The following is a 23,811-nucleotide window of genomic DNA, read 5'->3' as shown; positions in this document are numbered from 1 at the left end:
TGGAATGACCTAGGGTCATTTATTAAAATGCAGATTCTGTGGTTAACTACAAGACTATAAACCTAAGAAATGCACAAGGCCATTTTTCATTATTAGTAGGAAGCAGCTATAGAGTAGCAATAAGCATAAAATTGGGGAGTAGTAAGTACAAGTTGATAATGGATGGCAAGTTAGGAGAGCTATGTTGGTCTGAGCTCACAACCAAGTAGTTCACAGTCCTGGACAAGCCACTTCCTTCCTCTGGGTCTCAATTTCCCCATTTGTAAAATCAATGAGCTGGGTTAGATGGTCTCTAATCCACCATTTACCCTAAACACTTTAACTACATAGTGATTAATATAAGGGTATTAGACACTCCTTAAATGTCAAGGCGAAAAATAGTTTAACTAGGCATGGATTAGTGGAGATGTTTTAAGCACAACAAATAATAGCTTATTGACAACCCTGTTCTCTATCTAATCTTACATCTGGCCCAGGCTTAATATCCACTAACCTTTCTGTTCAAAAGGAATATTTGATCTCATGCATTATCACTGCTGTGAGTCCTATAACAAGGTACCCTCTTGTCTGCATAAGTAAAAAGTCAAGCAAGAAGTCAAGAACAGTGGTGACTTTCAATGTGTAATCAGCACCCCAAAGAACTCCTCTTATGATAAAAGTCATTTAGATGTTTTCTAGATGTTTTGGGTGTCATGTATGTTTCTCAATGGTTTCCAGAATGTTATGTGAAGTCTCTTTGTTAGCAGGACCCAATACAATGACTGGCACATAGTAGATAGTGGGAGGATTTTTGTAAATGCCATGTATAAGTCTTTCTTAGCTGTTAATTTTACTACTCCAAAGAACTGTACAAAACCTAGAATCATACAAAGAGGCGTGGGTAGAACAGAAGTATCCATAGCATCTCTCAAGTTTGTTGCTGTAAAACTCAAATAAGGAGGTAATGTTTTGCCAACTATAAAGCCCTGGGTAAATAAATTTCATGATGCGGTTATATATATTTTCCTCCGAGAACGTTCTCATTTCCTTCTTTAGCTTACTGTATTCTGCTTGACAATGGTCAGAATTTAGTACCTAAAAATAGCTTGAAACACTGATTGCAATGCAGAACAACTGAATATTAGAAGCTCACCACCTCCAAAATGAAAATTAGACAAATGTCTATCAAGGTGCAATGGTTTAGAACAGCTGAGCTCTAAAGATGTAAATCCAAGTGTGAAATCCATCCAAGCAATGCCAGGAGGGGAATCAAATCACGATAAGCAGAGAGCATGAAGACTACCTCAAATGGTCTTTTCTTTCAGGGCTGACAGGCTGGCTATAGTCACTTGAGTGAGGGTATGTGCGCACCTGGGTGTGCTCAGATGTGCGTATGTATGTTTGCATTTTCCAACTCCATACATTGTTTCTCTAGGTCATTGAAATAAATATGCTTTTTACAGAGAAAGGAAATTCACTTCTGAGAAGTTAATTCAGAAATAGGATTTTTGTCTTTATAATTACTTCCCAGGCATTGAAACCAGTTGGTTTCATAGAACGTTATCCCACTGATTATTTCTATAAATCAGTGAAAAATAGATTTTGACAAGATTGAGTGAAAAGTATGTCTTGTGTCTATGTGGTGAAGTTTTTGAGCAGAAAGGTCATCTTAGATCACTAATTCATACACTAAATTAATAAAATACTAGGGTAAGATATTTTCTTCAACTCTATTCCCAAGGAGATAAAGACCCCTTAAGCTTTAGTAGGCCTTTGAGTCTCTTAACTGGTACCCAGTGTTGTGACTGGTGTGATTTCCACAAGGTTCATTGGCTTCCTTAAAAGTGCCTGGAGCCTGTGGGATGAAGAGATAAGCAGGAGTCAGGAGCCTTGCCATTCCCGGTCTGTGACTGAGTTAACTGAGGCAAGACCGAGTGTTTGCTGACTGTGCTTTTTTATCTGGAAATTGAGTAGCTCGGGTTAGGTTAGAAGTTATGGATATTGGTGTGAAGACTGACTGTCAAAATCACCTTTGATTCCCATTACAGTTTGGAGAAAATTACAATAAAAATAAATAAATATAAATTTGTAAAAAAGTCACGACTAAATCCACTTTGCAGCATAAGATGCTCACAAGTGGCAGAAGCTGATACATATTTTGTCACTGAGCAACATGCAAAAGGCTGGGTTTCCACACACCAGGGAATGCTAGTAAGGGCGGCAAGTATTACACAATCACTTCAAACACAAAAAAGACATTTGAATGCAAAAACAGGCTAAGGAAGCCTAATTTTGAATTCTCCAGATTTATTAATAAGATTGACTCCTTTTAATTGCCAGCTCTGTTGCTCTTTTAGGAAAATAATGGTATGTCTTCTAATCATGGTGTATTAGATCTAATAAATATAGCTGGTGCATATTTGTGGGGACAACATGTGAAAAGTGTTGAAAATGTGCAGAGAAAAGGCTGAAGCAGGTGGGATGGAGCAGAAGCAAAAACAAAAAAACAAAAACAAAAAAATAACCTTTGAAGTTTTAAAATATGGAATGCATTAAAGGCATTATGATATCCCAGATTGAATCCTGGAACATAAAAGGAACATCAATGGAAAAACTGGTGTAGTCATAATCAATTTGATAGTTTAATTAACAGCAAATATACCCATCTTAATTTCTTAGTCTTTTCAACCATACCAGGGTTATGTAAGATGTTAAGATTAGGGGAAGCTGAGGTAAAGAATATACAGGAATTCCATAAACTTTCTAAATAACTTTTTTTTGTAAATATAAAATTATTTTAAAAATAAGTTAACTTAAAAATATATAGATTCCATGCTCCTATACCAAAAGGGGACATAAAGCCTAAGAAGCCATTTGTGAAAAAAATAATACATTTATGTATCTATAATGTGCATCCAGAGATAAAACTCATAAAGCTAGAGGGACCTTCTGACTCTAAAAGATGCTATTATTCCACAAACCACGCACAAGACAGTGTTTGGCTTGCCTATGCCAGTGAATGTCAACATTGGCTTTGCCTTAGAATCATCAGAGCAGAATTTTCAAACTGCAGAATTTATGGCTCACTAAATATATTAATCAGAATCCCAGGGAATGAGGTCTTAGGTATAGATAGATAGATAGATGCATATATATATATATATACATATATATATGTAATATATATATTACATATAATATATGTATATATATATATATAAAATTCTGATGTACAATTAGAATTGAAAATTGCTAAAATACAAGTCAATTAAGGAGTAAAAAGGAGGCTTGGGCCATCAACTTTTGCAGTAATTGCAATGCGCATGAGTTTTAGTATATCAGCAGCTGCAAAAAGAAATTACGTAAAGTGTTACACATTAATATTTGCCAAATTTCACAAATTGTCTAGGATTCTTCTGTGGAAACATTTTCATCTAATATCCACATACATGGCCCAGATGTTGGAATGCCAGCACCTCCTTCACGACTCCCAACAGTACTCCACGCTTTGTTAAGGGGAGTTGGTGGTAAGGAAGTTCCTGATGAGCTATGCTCCTACCAGCTTCTTCACTAACAAGTTTTGATTCTCACTCTTAGCTCCCGCCTCCTCAAGGTCACGATCAGAAACCCTGGATAAGTAATCACACTTGCTACTGTGAGTGATCAATCTTTTTGTCTATAACCTAGGTAAATAAAAACAGTAAACCTCTATTGTCCTTACTTTCATGGACTGACTTGACTCAGGTTTGCTAATGGAAGCTTCATTACTTACATCTGCCTCTGTTCCTTCAAAGGTGCTGATGACATTCTGCCTACTAAAGGCTAATGGGCCAGCCTTTCCTTTTTTAATCACATGAAAAAAATCCCACCTGCTCTCAAAATTTTGTTAGACTCCTACTTTGCTTAGAAAGCACTTTCTGGTATCATTCTTCTTCCACTTTTTCAAGATCCAGTGTTAGAGTTGGTTGTGTACAATGAAGCAATTAATTCCATTGTGACATGTTATTGTTCTCTGCCTTTTCACACATGCCTTAGGAGGCCACAGGACACGGTGCAGAGGAGGAAGTCACTGTGGGCATTTAGAACCAGGAAGAGTGCAATCCCTACCTAAGCCTTAGGTTTTCCTCTGGATAGTTAGGGACACTAACATTTATTTTACAACATTATTGCTTAAACAGTGAAGCTTAGTAAAAGTGCCTAGCATATTATTGGTAGACACTCAGCACTTGTCAATTTTCTCTTTACTTCTTTTCCCATTTATATTTCTGCACTCAGTGCTTCATAAATGCTAAACTTATAATAGTACCTAATATCTGCAGAGAACTTTACAGTTCATAAACTCTAAAAGCAATCTGGTGAAATATGTTTCCAAATTTCATTTCATAAATGAAAGAGGTGATGAGATCCTAAAAGGTTAAGTGCTTTGTACAAACCACAACATTTATGGGAATGTCTGTTCACACAGCCTGGCCCTTGTTGCTCCAATGCCAGGACTCCGTCTGTGATACTACATCAAATACTTTGTAAATTAAGTAATTCATAGAGAAGTAAAGGGTCACCTTTTATGTACCCTGCTCTCCTCTAAGAATAGAATAGAGTAATGAATGAGAGGGACTTAGTCTCTGTCTTCTTGGAATCCAGAGATGAGAAACTGGGGCAATGACTAGCCAAGGTTGGAGCCAGTAGAGCCAGCTATGTTGTGGACGGAAAACACAAAAAACAGGGGTGGTGGGGATTCTGTGGAAAACAACTTCGCAGGGTGACTGATCATAAATACCTACATGGATAGATCATGGTGGGCACTCATACCCCAGGCACATAACTTCTTTAGTAAAAGAGGTATCTTTGTCTTAAGCAAGCCCTATCTACTGTTTCTGTGTGTCTAGGTTAACACACCTTCGAAATAAGGGAAACTTCCTCAACGGAGCACATACTCTTGTAACGATTGCGATCTAATCCCCATCTTGCTTTCCCCCACCGTCATACGATTTTCCTTAAATTCCCTCCTTAATTCAAAATCTATAAAAGAAGCTACAAACTGCCATTCTAGGAAGCATTTTTCTCAATCTATCAAGATCTTGCTTCCAGGTTTATCCTCCATTTTGGCTCCAATAATTTTTTATGAAAATTCTCACAGGAACAAATTAGGAAGACACATGGACAAAAACTAGGGGGAGGGTGGTAATGGGAGGGAAGTGGGGAGGGTTGGGTGGGTGGGCTGGAATGGGAGTAAAAGGGAGAAAACTGTACTTGAACAATGATTAAAATTAAAAAAGAGGAAAAAAGGAAAACAAAGTTAAATAATTGTCCTCAGAAAAGCTCTACTCAATAAATGTTTTATACAACTAAAACTATAAGAGGAGGCCAGGAGACTCCTCTTTTCCATTGGTGTCTCAGTATTTTATAAGCCAAGATAAATGGAACTTTCTAACACATACACACACACACACACAAGAAAATTCTCTATAGGTGTAGACATTCTTATATCGGTAATGTGGATGCTAAACTCTTTTCTGCTAAGTCCAGTACTGTGAAGCGTTACTCTCAGAGTGATGAGTTAACTGGAGCCAGCAATATTTCTGACATTTATGGCCCTTATGATCAGTAATGCCCACTGACAGGACTGGTGGCAGGAATGGAATGAACGCACGACTATGTCCATCAAACCTGCAACCTTGTCCTCATTAGCACATTTCAGAAACTTCCAGAAGTTAAGCACTATAATAGATTGCTATAATTAGTAGAAATGATAATCATTAGCTGTATCCTCTTCACAAGAGAGGGATTCTTGGGTGTACAGGTAGAAAGACCTCTCACGTAGTCTTACTCTCCCCTTGGGACGAGTTTATCCTGACCTAGAAATGTCTGCATTTGTGGTTGGTGTCTTGTCACAAAATGTCTCTAAGAGACCCACAGTGATGGGGATCACCAACAGCCTGTCTCCAACAACATAGTATTAGGTTACTGCTTGTATGTTGTGTTGGAAAGACGTTCAGATGGGGGCATGAATCTGCCACACTTCAACCCTACATGCACCCCAACTTTGGAACGTTTGTTCTCCCAATAGGGGATTCAAGACTTGGAAAATTTTAGCTTAAGGTATGAAGTTATGAGTAAATAGCAAATAATGTTTACGGTAAAGCTTTTGTTTCAGAAACTACAGATAAGGCCCACCCTGGCTCCTGGGAAAAACAGCCGACCTCCTGGGGCACTGGCTAGAGATTACTGCCTGGGGACATCTGAACCTTTGTTCTAGGGAGAGCAGATGACCACCCCTCCCCCTTGGGATCAGCTAACTGCCCAGGACAGGAATGTTGCAGCTTCTGAATCTCAAAGCCCTCACCCACCTTGTTTGTCCTCCTTCACCCCTTGTAAAAGATCTGGCCAGGAAAGAGAAGGGAAGATGGTTTGTTAGGGTATGAACCCGCCATTTTCTCAGATTGCCGGCCATCTGAATAAAGCACCCATAAAAGATTCAATCGCTGTCGCTGCTTATTGGATTTGGTAGTGACAGACAGCCCGAATGCCATTGTCTTTTCCAGTTACACTCCCACTGAGGGCCATGGTTGATGCAGAGATGTAGAGTTTTCCTTTCACCTCTCTGCTGGCCCAAGGTTTTTTACTGCTAACATGGAATTCTCTAGCTATCTGTCTTGTTGGAAGAAAGAGCTTGTATAAAGATTAAGACAATCTAATTTCCATGTTGCTACTTAACATGCAATCTTGGGTAAATTACTTTCCATTTTAGGGTCTCAGTAATTCCTAGAAGAAAAGTATAGGTTTTAATTAGTGTCTCACATTTCTGAGATTTTTTGACTAGTAGTGAAATGGAAGATGAAATAGTGAAAAAGTAGTTTAGTCGTTATGGTAAGAAAATAAATTTTGATAATTTAGAAGTTTCCTTGGGGAATACAAGATATCCTGTAGCTCATTATCAACAATATTTTTGTGATGTTACTCTAATTAATTAAATGTCTTTAGCATGTTTTGCTGTGTGTGGTTTGACTCCTCTAAGCTCTCTACTCAGTTTGAGTTCTTGTGCAGCAGCTTGTCCATGAATTAATCCTACAATTACCATATCAGAAGGAAAATATACACAAACAAAAATGGCTAGAAATTAATATAATAATGCACCAGGCTCAATTTTCATTTTCCAAGATTCTAATTATTTTTTTAAAAGATTTTATTTATTTATTTTTAGAGAGGGGAGGGAGAGAGAGAGAGAGAGAGAGAGAGAGAGAGAGAGAGAAACATCAGTGTGCGGTTGCTGGGGGCTGTGGCCTGCAACCCAGGCATGTGCCCTGACTGGGAATTGAACCTACAACACTTTGGTTCGCAGCCCGCGTTCAATCCACTGAGCTACGCCAGCCAGGGCCCAAGATTCTAATTCTTAAATTGTTTGATTTCCAGTATTTTTAGACTTCAAATGTATAGTTCTATATCTGTGCACATGCCTATGACAGACTCGGTAAGGTGGCCCAGTTTAACCAAATAGTTCAAGATCTTGAGTCATTATGGTATACTGAGTGGCTTTGGTCAAATTTGCCATTAAGTTGTGGATGAAAAGGGCACTGTAATAAATCTAACTCAACGTAACCTCACAGAGGGCTCTGATCATGAATTCCTAACTGGGCAGGTCATTGTGGGTAGTCATGCTTCAGGCACATACCGTCGCAAGTAAAAGTTTTATCTTTGCCTTAAGCAAGTCCTATCCATGGTTCTTGTGCATCTAGATTAACACATCTTTGAAATGTCTTTTTCTTTCCAGACCTCTGAGAGAGTAAACATCCTCAAGCGAGCACATAATATTGTTAACTATCCTGTGATACAACCCCCCTTTCCTTCCTCCCACCTTCCTGCAGCCTTCCTTACACTCTCTCCCTAATTCCAAATGTGTATCAGAAATTGCAAAACTGTCCTTCTTGGGAGCATTTGAGGTCTTGCTTCCTGGCAGTGTCCTTAGTTTGGCTCGAATAAACTTAAATGAACTTTTATAAAAATTCTCTACAGGTTTGGACATTCTTAGGTTGACAAAGCACTTATTAAGTGACGGTTGTGTATCCACCCATCTGAGGCAGAAAGAAAACCTAATCAAAGTTGAGGTTGGGGTATATTCCTGAAACCAGTTATTACTGAGAGTAGATTAAGAATAATAGGGTGGGGACATCATAAGACTCTAAGCAGCAATAAAACCTAGTTTCCCAGCTGAGTTAGTGCCATAGAGAACCGAGCCCCTGGAGATCAATGAGCATCCGCTTTAATCAGCACACTTGGAAACAGGGCACACGAAGGCGCCCTGCACAGCAGGTGTGCTCAGCACCATGCTGAGATGGAGCAAAGTAATCATTCTGTATACCACTTGGCTCTTCCCATCATCCTTTCCCCACAATGCCCATCGTGGCCAGTAAAGCTCGGAGAACTAGGAATCATTCTGCAAGGTACACAGGGATGGAGCCCGTGGCCAGCCACGTTAAGGAAATTACAGATCGTGTCATCAGGGGGCACATATAGTACCATTCTGGTGGCCCAACCTGTACTAGAAATCCAGCTGCGATACATGTTGAATAACTAAGAGGATTTTTTTTCTAGCCCATTTTTCACTTTCATTTTATAAACCTGCATCTACAATAGTCTCCTGGCACCTCACATGCAACATAAACAAAATTAAACTAATAATATTCTGTTCTATACCTAGTATGTTGTTCTTACATCCCTGGGACAGCAAGTAACAGCCCCGTCCACCTTGTTTCAACCCTTTTTTTTACTATGTAAGCTTCAGGAGAAAAGGGACTCCATCTGCTTTACTCATCTTTCTTAGGATCTAAGGAAATCTTTGGGAAGTGAATGAACAACCAGGATACAAAATATATTTAATGGACTATAAACGTCTGCTCTGTGCAATTTGTAATTTCATAAGAAAGTAGAACCAGAAAAGACAAGCATCTAGGTTTTATCTGATAGAAATTATTCAAACCAAAAAAAAAGAAATAAGCCTCCTCTGGCAATGTCTTAGTTTCCTATTGCTATTGTAACATATTACCACAAACTTCATGGTATAAAAAAACATGTATTTGTTATTTTGCAGTTCTGAAGGTCAGAAGTCTGAAAGGAGTTTCAGTGGGTTAAATGCAAACTGTTGGCAGGCCCACATTCCTTCCTGGGTGCTCCAGGGAAGAACCAATGTTCGTGTGCTCCTGCTTCTAGAAGCTGCCCTCATCCTTTGGCTGTGGCCTTCTTCCTTCTTCAAAGCCTTCAGTGGCCCTTCAGGGCATTCTCATGCAGCCATCTCTGTGGCTGTGACCCTTCTGACTCTTCCCCACTGAAGGACCCTTGTAATCACATTGGGTGCATCTGAATACTGAAGGACAATCTCTGCTTTAGGGTCAGTTGCTTGGCAACTTTGATTTTAACTGTAATTGTAATTTCTCCTCAACATGCAACATAACATATTCATGCATTCGGAAGATTACCACAGGGTAGCAGGGCCATTGTTCTGACTACCACAGCTGATTACATGGATAAACACAAACCTCAGACTGTCATATGAGAAGAAATTATCCTGGTCTTGAGAAAGTGTGATGAAATCTGTGTCTTCCATAAGCTGTCTTCACACATTGGCATGTTGAAGTAAAATCCATTCTTTATAGGTTACCTTAAATAACACCTCCCCCAAGGTTCTTTCCATGTTTGTCTTTGTGGGCACCTGTGTCTTCTTCCCTAAATTTACATTAAATTTTATTTCTTTATAACAAGTCACTTTAGACCTTGTATAATGAATAGATATGTTTGCATGTTATGGTTTTTCTCTTTGAAAAAGCTTACTGAGGACAGAATTCATTTCTGAACCAGCTTTATTTTAATATGCCACTTTCTCAATACCTGTGTCACTTTGGAAAGACATTTTACTTTCTGGGGGGTCTCAATTTTCCCCACATATTTATCAAATTTTCTCATAACACTTATTAAACACAAGCACATTCCTGGCACATGGGGGTTGTTAAGTGAATGTTATTTCTCTTCCCCACAGATATTCAGGATAAACTTGCACATGTTTGTGTGAGAGGCTATTCTGGGACAAAGAGTTGATAACTATATATTTTTCCTGGATGACCGTGAGCTCTGTGAATACAGAGACTGTCTTCCACATTCACTGCCATGTTCCTAGTCCAAAACTGCCTCTCAACAATAAATATTTGCTGAGCTAATGAATAATTCTTAGTGAAATAGATAGGAATGTTTCTCTGTCTTCCAGTGGTGTGTTCTCCTAACTATATATCTTGTCACCAATTTTTTCTGGTTCATCTGCCTCAGTCCATGTTCCTAAACCATTCATCCCTAATACAAATGAAACCCCTGCTAAGTTAAAAAAAGCTTTGCAAAGCTCAAGCTTTAGAGTCTTAAAGGCTGTTTCCCTCCTTCTTCCATCACCCACCCCTCCCTGCAGACATCCACTTTTCTCCCCTTATGGGAATGCAAGGACAAAAAAGAAGTGTAATTCCTAAAATGAATAATTGATATTTCTTCAGAGCGACCTACCCTATTCTACTTGTTCTCTTAATTTACTCAGTTTATACCAACTGATGACAGAAGCCCATTGTTTTGCTGAAACATTAACTTCAGAAAGTCATTCCGCTCCCATCTGCAGCACTAAAATTAATGATTCCCTCTGCAACATCTGTTTAATTAACTATCGGCACCATAGAAGAGGCATCCAAATACCCTAGCGACTAAATCAGGCTCAAATTAGGGAAATATGATGTTAAATTGTATCAGGGAGAAGCCGAGTTTATCCTTTGGAGCACTAGCGTTCATTAGCTAGCAGCCAACCCATGCATCTTCATAATGAAGTAGTGTCAGCAGTGCTTGGCTCTCAAGTTCTCATTTAGGGGCGACACTGGTCCCTCTAGTCACGGTCACTGAGGGGAGTTAGGAAGAGGGACTTAGAGAGCCCGGAGGTAGCATATTACTCCTTCATCTTTGTTGCCGGAACGAGCAAGGGGGCTTCAACTGGGCATGTGCCGTGTGAGGGATTCTGGGAAACAGTAGTAGGGGGGAGAAAGTGCCATTTGTGAATCATTTCTATTAGTAGTGCTCCGTCTTCCCTAAATTGTTTTAGTTATATTTGCATAATTTCTTTTTTTGCCTTGATCTACACAAACAGCAAACTTGTCTGTTTTTTTTCCAGAAGCACTGGGAAATCTTTTTTTTTCTTAAAGATTTTATTTATTTATTTTCAGAGAGGGAAGGGAGGGAGAAAGAGAGAGAGAGAGAAACATCAATGTGAGGTTGCTGGGGGTCATGGCCTGCAACCCAGGCATGTACTCTTGACTGGGAATCGAACCTGCGACACTTTGGTTTGCAGCCTGCGCTCAATCTACTGAGCTATGCCAGCCAGGGGAAATCTCTTTAGTTCAAAAATTTGAGAGCATTTAGTAAAGATCTATTAAGAACCTACTGTGTTCAAAGCATCACACTAGGCACCAGAAAAAAGGAAAATTAGACACAAATCATGCTCACCCATGGTTTACACCAGATAGCATACATTGTAAACATGCGTGGAAGCCTGTGTGTTCTCGTGGTGCACATACAAATAAAATCAACTGGAACTGGCCTAGTTCTGGAAATGAGAGTGAACTGAATATAATCCTCACTCTCACACAGTTTATGATGTAGTTTGTTCACCCACACACATCAACTAGAGTACCAATTCAAACACAGACAGTAAAGCAAGCAAAATATTTAAAGAAATATAGACTGACTGACTATTACAGGTGTTCAGAAGGGGGAGAAATACTGTTTAATTTGGGGAGTGGTGTAGAGGATGAATTCAAAGAGTATGTGCCCCATTAGCTGTTTTTTTTGAAGAATGGTGGGATCCGCATATGCAGTTCTATGGAGAAAGGGGAATTTAGAGGCAGAGGAAGAGAAAAAACTATTGCAGAATTTGGGAGCAGTGAATCATCCAACTTTGTGGATGTAAAGGATGCTTGCAGAAAACAACCTTAACTTTCTATAGTTCTTTTAGTCTCTGGCACAAAGTTGACCTCAAATAATGAAGCTTACTAGGATATACACATTTATTCATCTATAAGTGCCTGCTTTCTCTGTTTTTGGAGTTTGCCACCCTGGACAACGATACCAATGTGAGCACCAGGCTTCCCTGTCTGAGCCTGACATTTTGAACAATCTGTTTGGCTAATCAATTTTCCTTCTGACCATAGTAGCTATACTTCACTTTAGCTCTACACCAGACTTTTACCTTCTTTCTTAACTAGTTGGATCCCGACACCCAATCTCAGGTCCTGCCTGATTGAAATTCATATGCAGATCTTTCTTTAGTTACAGCAATCAGCTGTAGATGCAATTATCTCCATGTTTGGCCAACACAAAACATTATGACAAATGCTGTTTTTTTATTGTTGTTCAATTACACTTGTCCCAATATTCCCTCATTGCTCTCCCCTTCCCCACCCACCCCCAGCTCCCACGGTCGATCCCCACCCTGCTGTCCATGGCCATAAGTAATTTATACCTATTCCTTGACTATAGACCTTTCCTATTCTTACCACCTTATTCTCCTCCCCCTTCCCTGCTGGTCGCCGTCAATCTGTTCCTTGTCTCCATGCCTCTGCTTCTATTTTGCTCATTTGTTTGTTTTGTTCATTAGATTCCACTTATAGGCGAGAGCATATGGTATTTGTCCTTCACTGACTGGCATAATTAGCATAAGTTTCTCCAGTTCCACCCATGCTGTCCCAAAAGGTAGGAGTTCCTTCTTTCTTTCGGCTGCACAATGTTCCATTGTGTAAAATATCACAGTTTTTTGATGTACTTATTTACTTATGGGCACTTAGGCTGTTTCCATCACTTGGCTATTGTAAAGAACACTGCTATGAACATAGGGGTGTATAGGTTCTTTTGAATTGGTGTGTCAGGATTCTTGGGGTATAATCCTAGCAGTGGAATCACTGAGTCAAAAGACAATTCCATTTTTAGTTTTCTGAGGAAATTCCATACTGTTTCCCACAGTGGTTGCACCAGTCTGCATTTCTACCAACAGTGCACTAGGGTTCCCTTTACTCCATATCCTCACCAGCACTTGTTGTTTGTTGATTTGTTTATGATGGCCATCCTCACTGGTGTGAAGTGGTATGTCACTGTGGTTTTAATTTGCATCTCTCTGATGGCTAGTGGTTGAATATCTTTTCATATGTCTCTGGGCCCTCTGTATGTCCTCTTTGGAGAAATGTCTGTTCATGTCCTTTGCCCATTTTTTAACTGGATTTTTTTGCCTCTCTAGTATTGAGTTGTATTAGTCTTTATATATTTTAATAACACCACTTCTTAAACATGAGTTAATTCAGCCTAGGTTTATGTTGTAAACCAGAGGAAGACCTACTAAAAACAGACTTGAAGTGTTTTGCAGAGTAAGAAAATGACAAAATAAAAGGGGGAGAAAAGACTTCTTGTCCCCCGCAACTACCAAGCCAAGGTAAAAAGAAAATAGGGCAGTGAAGGAGGAATTGAGGTATTGGGAATTGAAGGTCAGCACTAGAGCTCTTAGGAAAAATGCCAGTTCATTGCACAGATTACCCAAGATGCAGCCGTGTGTTTGACCAGACACCAGCAAGACACAAATCCAGTGGCTGATTCAACAAATGTTTCACATTGTAGGATTTTGTGTGGTTGTTGTTGTTACTGTGATGACAAATGTGGTATGAAATTGTAAGTGTGCCGACTTTACAGTCAGAGAGCTCCTGGAAGCAAGGACCCAGCAAAGACAAAAGACATGAGAGAAGCCTAAGAAACAGAACAGCAGCAGAATGGTCCAATAAAACCTTGCACTTCCCCAGATGAGCATCCTTACAACTTCCCCCTCCACACCTGCTGCTAAGTGCCCTGGTCGGAAGTGGCCATGTGAGACAGAATATTAGATGCCAGATGTACATACACCTCCGTTAGTTAAGTCACATGTAGGAAAGGAAATATGTCATGTAATTTTCTAAGTTTATTATTAAAAAAAAAAACCTGAAATCTGGCAACTTCTAACAAGGGGAAGAAAGTTCTAATGCATTAAAATGATCACATGAGTGACGTTGCCCAGTCGTTGCTTACAGGAGACAAGAGACCTTTTTTTCTGCCTTCTTTCTTTGCTCATTTTCTCACTCAGCAAACCACTGGGTCCAATGGGTCAATGTGAACACATGTTTCAGTGTGTTCCATCTAAGGTGGTCAAGATGTGATGTTTTGGTGGGTAGACATCCAGGCTCTACAATCAACAGAACTGGACTCCAGTTCTGGTTAAGCTGCTGATTCACAGTATCCATTTGAGCAATTGATCTGAGATCTCCAAGCCTAACATTTTGTTTTATTTTACTCTGAAAAGTTTTGGTAACAAAGCACTTATCCCCTAAAGTTATTGTATCAAAGGAGATAAGGTCAAAAGGCTCTTTGTACAGTGTTTTCCATAACATAAGCACTGAATAAATTTTAGTTATTAAGGTTATCATCAACTAACTTCAATGGGTGAGGGCATTTACTTTCTCTCTTTTTTTTAAAGAAAGTGAAAATTAAGGCTCACTGTGATTAATGGGAAAGGAAGTAAAAAGGGGGGAAAGGTCGAAAAGGAATTGTTTTTTATTTCTCATACATAATGACAATGACTCACTGAAACTTCTGGGGGACTGACCTCCAGTGTCAGAATGACCCTAGAGTGGTGATCCAGGCACAGATGATGAAAGGAAGGCTAAGGTGGCCCATGGAAGTAACCTCCAGCTTGGACAGGGACAGGAGACAGGAGGATGATGTAGAAAAGATGTTAACACCCCGGGGTCTCAGGAGGACAGCCAGGCAAGAGAGCAGACAGAGCACAACCTTGGAGACTTCCTCAGAAATTCAGATCAGGGAGCAGATATTGGTCCTCAGAGCAGTCTGTCTGCAGAGGAGTTTCTGAGCAAGTTTCTAGAACCCGGATTCAACAGTTGCAAAAGGAAGACATGACCTGTCTCTGAACGTAACAACTATGAGTCTAGTGCTGGAAGGTAAACAGGGGAGAGGCAGTATCACAACAAATCCTAGAAGATGATAAAAGTGTCTAATTGTTGGAATTACTCCAGAAATATCGAACACATATTTGGTCTTGTGCTTAAATGATGACATAAAAGTCATTGTTCTATTTTTACGCATCTGTGAAATACAGAAAAAAATCAAAGTAGAAAACCAAAGCAGAAAAACTGCCAGTGTGAAAATTACACTGTCTGAACACATACGTACCACATCCAAGTAGATGTGCTTGTTTCCTTTCACTTTGAAAGGCTCCTATTTGCCTCTTTGTGGTGGTTACAAAGCAATGGCTATAATGTGAGTATGGGAAAGACTAGTCTCAGAATGCTGCCCATGTTTGGAATTTTGTTGCACGGTTTGCCTATGAGGTATGTTGATTTTGTTTGTGTTCTGTTCACTTGTGTTGTTTTTCCCTTGAAAAAGAAGTGGGGTCCCAGAGAGGGCCTTAATCACTGGCTTGTCTGTATTTGTGTAGGGAGAGAATGAGAGGAAGGTATCCCTGAGAAGGGGGTGAGCTCTGACACTAGTCCAAATACTCCTGTTAGAGAGATTCCAGCCAGAAGATGAGATTCTACTTGGTTCTAATAAGCACTGGGTTCAAACTAAAGCACCAAATATAATAGATAAACCTAAAAAAAAAACCCTGGTTATTATCGTAAGTATGATATTTGGTTTAGAAATAAGCATTTGAGTCATGTTCGTATTTAAGATCAAGACCACAATTATTCTGAGTTATTACTAATAGGCAAGGTTTTCTGAGAAAATCTATAGCTAATAACCTAAGCTTTATTTAAAATGTAGTTACTCAGTACTTGTTAATTAACAATAAATGTGTAACAAATGACTTTGCATATGAGCCTGCTCTTTAGACTTAATGTACATAAAGATTTATTACAATCACTTCCTAATCTGTATCTTAACTGCAGTTTTAATAATTTCAGCAAGTGAAACTCCATATAAGAGAAAATAGATGAAACAATGAGATGTTACATCTCTACTGCTATTGACAAGAAGTTCACACATGGAGATGGTAACACATTTAGCACGTGTTCAGGACATTGGTTTCACATATGCTATTACTTTATTCAGTAGGTATTATTTTCTCTATTTTACAGCTGGGAAAACAGAGGCACTGGGAATTAGTTCAAAGTTGTTTGGCCAGTAAATAGAAGTTCCAAACTTATATTAATGCCAATTTTTGCTTTTATTAGCTGTGCACTGCTTTCTGAAATGAGAAATTACTAAATATGTGAGATTATTAAATAATTAAAACCCTTAATATTAGATATATTTGATTTTTTAAAAAACTAATAAAAACTTTATACTTTTCTACTACTACCACTAGCCTGGGAATACAGATATCTGATCTGCCGTCAAAGGTGAGCCCTTTTAAAAAAATACAATAATCTCCACTGACCACATGGTTTCCCTTATACATGAGGATGTGGGTTAAATAAATTCTAAGGTACAACTGCTGGTTCACAAGAAATAAGTATACTTTATAGAGCTTGAGAAACATCCTTCCCACCTGAAGGAACTCTGAGTTGACTATGAAGGCATTTTGCGTGGGTCACACAGTAAAGCAATTTATGAACCCATAGATCACTCACATTCTGCACTTGAATCCCACTTGAGTGGTTATTGACCTACTCCATACACCTGCACTTAGTGTTTTGCCATGATTCGCATACACTTTAAGGCTGGGCATTTTGGCAGTAGTGCTCTTCTCTGCGATGGAATTTCAGAGTTAATTCACAAATACCTGTTCAATAAAATGTTGATTGCTTACTGGGCTGTTTTTATGGGTTTTGGTTAATCATGCTTTGTGTACTAAAAACTATATTTAATGTAATAAAATGGGTGCTACCACATAATCCAGACTTTAGATATTCTGATTGACCTTCTGTTTTAGCTGGTGCTGCTATAACAAAAATAACATAGACTGGGTGTCTTAAACTACAAACATTTATTTCTTATAGCTCTGGAGCTGAGAGGTCCCAGATCAAGGCTCTGCCAGATTTGATGCCAGTGAAGGCTCACAGCCTGGCTCACAGTCATCTTCTCTCTTTTGCCTCCTCACACAGTGGAAGGGGCAAGGGAGCTTGGAGGGGTCCCTTTGATAAGGACACTAATCACATTCAGGAGGTTAACTTCTTCATGACCTAATCACCTCCCAAAGGCTCCACTCCATATACCTTGTCATTGGGGATTAGGTTTCAATGTATACTTGTTTTTGAAGATCTAATTGGCTTTATTAAGCAATCCATGAATTCAGCAGCATCCCACCTAAGCAACTAGAAGAGTGTTCTCAACATATGAATGTGAAGGGAACAAACATCTGTCTATAGCATCTTCCTATAGATTATATAAATCAGCAAGAGCCATGAACTTGATTATATTCTTAATTACTCCAAAGACAGTGGTTACTAAACTATACTTGAGTTTGTCTATATCAGGGATGACAAACATGTGGTACACTGGCCTCCACTCTCCATGACTCATGGCACATAACTCATTACTAGAGTTCCTAGACTTCAGTAAAGAACCACAAGATTCTCATCACCTATTGACTAGACCTGATGCATGAATTGAAATATACTAATCTTTCTTAGTCTAGTAGAAAAAATAATAAATTTGTCCAGGGCAACAATATTAAACCAGAAATTCTTTTTTCTCGAGACACTTTTAATAAGCACTAAGAATTAGAGGATATCATACTCCCATTTCTTCCAAAGAACTGTATGAAACATGGGGGTAGTCACAGTAAAAAATGCACAGGAGCTAGGTTGCTACCCACAGCTTGATATTTGCCATTCGTCTCATTGAAACCATTGGGGAGATTTTTCTTCCTGGTGGGAATTATATCTCTGGCACATACCAAGAGAGTCATAAAATCCCTCTGGTATCTTTAATCAATCATGACTAGTATACCTACCATACATTCTCCAAGTTTAAAATAGAATAAAGTCACATAATAATCTTTCTCCCAGCAGCTAGACTGCCTTTCAGCACAATGACCCACACTCTATGGCTGTATTAACAGATACGATCTATTCTTTAATGGAGCTCAGCCATGGGGATTAGCTACCTGTAATGCAGTTTGGGCTGTCAAGTACTCCACCAAACTGCTAACACATTACAAGTTATAGGCATCAATTCTTTCTAAGTGAAAAGGCATTTCACATTCAAAACACTTCAAACCTAATAATGGGAAATTATCATGATGGATCCCCTTCAGCTGCTGAAAGGTAAAGAGATGGAGAGAATAAAGGCAGGCACCCAATCAAAAAATTCATATCAATTTTTTTTGATCTACCTAGGGAAGATTAAACCAGAGTAGAGGATAAGTTGTCAAAAAGATGGCGAGAGCTCAGCTGTGGATCAGCAGTGTTTCTATTTGATGGGAGGAGACAAATGCTAATAGAACAGGAATGAAGTCCAATGGCTGGATACTTCACTTTGCCTGGAGCCAGAGCTCCTGGGCAGTCCAGAAAGGTCAGGTAACCACACATCACATTTAACTTCCTTTAAGTTCAGTGTCAACACCAGGACATTGAAAATACTCAGGGAACTTGACCTGAGACTGGATCCTGGAAGACAGATCCAACTTGGTAACAGGAAGCTGGAATGTTCTATTTCCTTATTTCTTTCATAGGGTCTTTCAAATGTGGTCAGACCCTCAACCAACCATGGAATAAACCAGGAGCAGAGATACTGACATTTTGGACTTCATGTCAAATTTAAGAAAAATGCCTATTATTCCCATATGACCCCATTATATTCATCCATTCATTCTTTCATTTACTCTTAAATTAATTTATTCAATTACTTAGCCAGTGTTGATTATATGTTCGCAGGGGGCAGGGTACTAGATAATAGGAGTCTGAGAGCCTTTCAAAAAATCAGTGGAATTCAAAACACACATGAAAACAGCTAACACATCGCTTTCTGGTACCACTGCCACAGAGATAATATATCATTGTGATGAATATTTATCATCATTCACCATTAAAAAGTACTCCTAGTTCAAATATTTGCTAGGATTGGCAAATAGCTTTTGACTCTTTGTTGGAAAACTGTAGAGAAGAACCAATCTGTGCTTAGTGAAAAAAGAATATTGTTTTGAGTAAAAACGTCTGCAGTAGGAAAATAGAAGGGTGTGGGGAACTGACAACAGTACCGTCTCTAGCCTGATCACATTCTCATTTTTAGTTCTTATTTATCCTCCTTTTAAACCTTGTTTTTTTACACTGTTACCAACTTAACATTCCAGAATTTAATGGCTGGATGGCCATGAAAATATGATTTAACAAATTTTCATTTCAATTTTCAGAATATATAAAATGGAGGCAGTGCACACTAACTTAGGTAAGTGCAGTGGAAGGAAAACACCTGTAGTAAGGAAGAAAGTTACCTGGGGTAGAGTGGGGAAGGGGTGTTGAGAAAGTTTTCCTGGAGCAATTGATGTTTAAATGGATGTGATACAACATAGACATTAGGAAAAGAAGGTTAGTGAACAGCATTTACAAAAGCTTTGAGGCAGGAAGGAGACTTAAGAAAGAAAGACAAGCATGACTAGAAGCCAAAGAAGAAGGGACAAGAAAGTGGCATGAGGTGAGGAGCTGGATCATGTAGGACACAATATGCCAATCCAGGGTCTTGCTTTCTATTCTAGTAACAGTGGGCGAGCATGGAAAGATTACAAGCAGGAGAGAGCTATGGTCAGATATACATGTTTTACAAGTTCACACTCACAGTACAATGGAGACAATATTAGGGCAGTGAAAAAGAGGAAGCAGCAGAAAATTGTTTTAAGTGTACTTATTCTCCAGTATCACAGAAGAGAAATAGTGAAGTTATATCATTGTTATGATTAGACCGATGATGTGGTTTAAGAGTAAAAATTAATAGGAAAATTCATGTCCAGGATTAGTCACAAAAGTACCAAGTCTATGATCTTAAAATATTGAAAAGAATGAATATTTATTTACTATATACTCTGGGCATTGCATTATATGCTATGCTTGTGAAGCATCCAAAGAGTTGGTCTCACTTAATTTTTATATGAACCTGATCAAGTAAGTAGTCATTACTGTAATCTCCAGTTTATGAAAAAACAACAACAAACAGGTTAAAAAATATCCTGTGGCTAGCAGGCACAATTAGGGACAGGCATCAGGAAATGGAGCAAATTCCACTCCAAAACCACAGCTGAACTACAACCTGGTCACTTGACTCTGGCTGCTTCCTCTGCACCCAGACGCTCTACAGTGGATTTGCTCTTGGTAATGCCTGTGTCTCCTCTGAGTCCACAGTCTGATTGGCTACCTGAATGCCCATCCTAATGGCCCCAATATCCATCTTCCAGAAAGGAAGTAATGGTGTAGCTATGGAGAGCGACAGGAAGGATGGAATTCATTTTCCTTAGAACCTATTTCCTGAAAGTCTGTATGATTTTAAGGCTGATTCTATTTTGTTTTTCAAGTCTGTCAAAAGCCTGAAGGAGAAGACAAATTTTCATGCCTGTCAAAAAGGAGCTGAGGAAACTATGCCTATTTAGCTCCTTTGGAGTATACAGTTTAGGAGACTATTAGTATATAGTTTTAGGAGACTGAAACTATCTTATTAGTCATCCAGTATTTGCACATTGGTGACTGAAGGCAGAATATGACCTTAACCACATTATCATGCTAATCTTGATGTTTTCCTTGAGGGCTAGGGGATGAAGGGAGGGGAATAGGTCACAGACAGAAAACTCCATGTTTTATGTGACTGATAATCAAGAGATAGGGGTGGAGGGAGGGCATGAAAAATGAAAACAAATAATATGTCTTGAGTGTCTTTTGTTTCCCAGGAACTAAGCTATGTATTTCTACATATTTTATATTGAAAAAAAATAGTTTAGTAAGGATACCAGCAGTTTATATTACTAACAACTGCTAAAACACAATAGTGAATATGCTTATTCCAATGGTTTAGAGTCTGCAAAGCACTGTGAGATAGGAAGGCACTATGGTCTTATGATTTAACAAGGCCAATCAATAACACACCTTCCTTACCCTTTTAAGTACAGAAGTAACTGAGAAATAGTTCCAAAAGTTGGCCAGGGGGAAATCAAAATGTAAGTTCATTATTGTTAATGTGGTGTTACAGAACATGGGTTGGGCCTAGGGCCACTATCAACCTTCAATATAAAGTACCTTCTCCCCAAATTTATGTTTACCCACCTAGGTGCAGGTAGAGGGGCAGGAGACAAGACAGTTAGCTCACAGGGGTACCCGAAGACATGATGTTCCAAGGAGCTCCAACCTGGAGACCTTCCCCCCTTCCCATCTCTCAAGTGTGACTCTTCCTCCTTTGGCTGTAGGAAGGGACCTGATGTGTTTGTTCTTCTAACCAAGTTCTCTCAGGAAAACATGAAGATATAAAAATAAGGTTTCCACAATTGCTCTGTGAAATGTGAAAACACAGACTTTAGAGGAACACAGCCTAGGCACTTAATATGTTACCTTCTACAATGCCCTAAAAAGTCCCTCGTCAGGAATCATGATTTCTGCTTACAAATAACTGATGCTGTCTTTATTTGAAATGTGGATGCTTTGTTCACTGGGGAATGTTGCCATTCATTTTGATATTTGACATTTTATATTTTAAAATGGCATCAAAATATTACAATATTAAAATATTATTTACTTTTACATGTTGGTAGCCTAGCAGACTGTCTTTCAATAGAGTAAGTGCCAAGCCAGCGTTCTGCGTTGAGAAAAATGGTCCCCATACCAAAGGGCCTCACAGTGTGAAGTGGGTCAGGGTTCTGCAAAGACTGGTTTGAATTTAATACGTAGTGTAAGAACTAGTGATGACCTTCCACTAATGCATGGTGATGCATTAAAAGTATTTAAAATTTAGCCCTGGCTGGCGTAGCTCAGTGGATTGAGCGCGGGCTGCGAACCAAAGTGTCGCAGGTTCGATTCCCAGTCAAGGTACATGCCTGGGTTGTAGGCCATGACCCCCAGCAGCCGCACATTGATGTTTCTCTCTCTCTCTCTCTCTCTCCCCCCCTTCCCTCTCTAAAAATAAATAAATAAAATCTTAAAAAAATGTATTTAAAATTTTTAACAGTGATGCATTTCCTTTGATAAGCTTTCAAATATATACATACACACATACACATATATGCATGTATAGAATTACAACAATTTTAATTTCATAGTTGTTACTAGTTAGGATGAGATTAAAGAAATGCTTTTTAAAAGTTAGTAAATATAAACAGAATATTAAGTGAATAAAGTAAAATTGTACATAGATTTGGCAAAGTCTATGAAACAAATGCACAGATAACTGAAGTTTGGCCATCTCCATAAAATAAACACTATCATTTCAAAGTCAAAGTGGGAAAATTATAATAAATAGTACAATAGATGCAGGAAACACAAACAGCAGTTAGAAAGCAGGAATTAATTGCAACTGGTGGGAATTGGGAATGCTGTAAGGAGAAAACAATTATTGAACCAGGCCTTGATGGCTGGAAAGGATGTCAAGAAACAGATGTGAAACCATTCTGCAGAAATCAAATATCCAAACTGCATGCTGTGTTTATTCTGGGGACTAATTCCGTTTCATTTTAGCTGGCCCCATCTCTAGGCCATTCATGTAGGCCTGGTTATGTTTCTAAACCCCATAAAGAATTATTCATATTACACTTTAAGGTCACTTATTTGGTAAAAACAATTTCCCACATCTCCTTTAACATTGCCTGATTGTCTTCTAAATTTGTTTACAATGCATTTATAGCCAAGAACCCAATTAAGGGTGTTCCTACCCCATACAAGTGTGATCAACAGCACCTGGAAACAATAACAGTGTCCACCCCCACAAACCCTTTTTCTTGTAAATTTTATATCACAGAATGAAAGTCAGTTACAGATCCATTAAGCAGGGGCTGTACTGGGAGGGAGCAGCTGTGAGCTCTATCTGGGTTGAAGAAGATAAGCTGCATAAATCACACACCTTGCAGTTGAACATTTCTTTAAATAGCTGAACAGGAAAAGAGCATGCTTCTTCTATTAATATGATCAGCACTCCCTCTTATCTTTAGTGACAACCAGCCTGAGATGCTGGGCTGGGGGAAATGCTACTGTCCAGAGCTAAATTGCTACAAACCCAGCCATTCCTGGGCATCTGACTATGTTGCAGCATTGAAATTGTCTCTGGGGAAGAACCTGTCCCAGAATAATCTTGGAATCTGTCCTCCCCTATGTCCCTAACTCATCCAAATTTACCCATTTCTGTATTTTAATCTAATAGGTTACTATCTCTTACCTGGAGATTCTGAGTCAACAAAATCTTGGAGTTGGTTAGTTGCAAGAGACATCACAAGGTTACACCTGGCTAAGGCAATAGCTCTGTCAATTTTTAAACATTTTTCTTCATTCCTGAAGATCCTACCTGAAGTTTTTATATAATTTAACATATGCATTATTTTACTTATTACACAGGAAGTCTATTGTAGCAAAGCTTGTTATATAAAGCAAAAAAGTTGTAAGGGGACAAGGCCTTAGGTATTCTCCAGGGCAGGGCAGCCCTCTTTGCTGTGTTGTGGCGCTGTCTATGGGGAAGGAGTCTGAGAGAGAACAATGCAGCTCATTTGCTGGGTTCTAGCCCCTTTACAACAAACTCTCATGTGAGACTTGGAGTTTCTCCCATGGTAGCAACCCCTGCCATAGTCCACTGTCAGCTCTGAGTCTCAGTTTCCAGTTCAGCCAGCTC

The sequence above is a fragment of the Phyllostomus hastatus genome, unplaced genomic scaffold (assembly GCF_019186645.2).
Source record: "Phyllostomus hastatus isolate PE091 unplaced genomic scaffold, TTU_PhHast_1.1 phas_contig_34, whole genome shotgun sequence".
Taxonomy (NCBI): Eukaryota; Metazoa; Chordata; class Mammalia; order Chiroptera; family Phyllostomidae; genus Phyllostomus; species Phyllostomus hastatus.
This window is presented reverse-complemented; position numbering follows the sequence as displayed.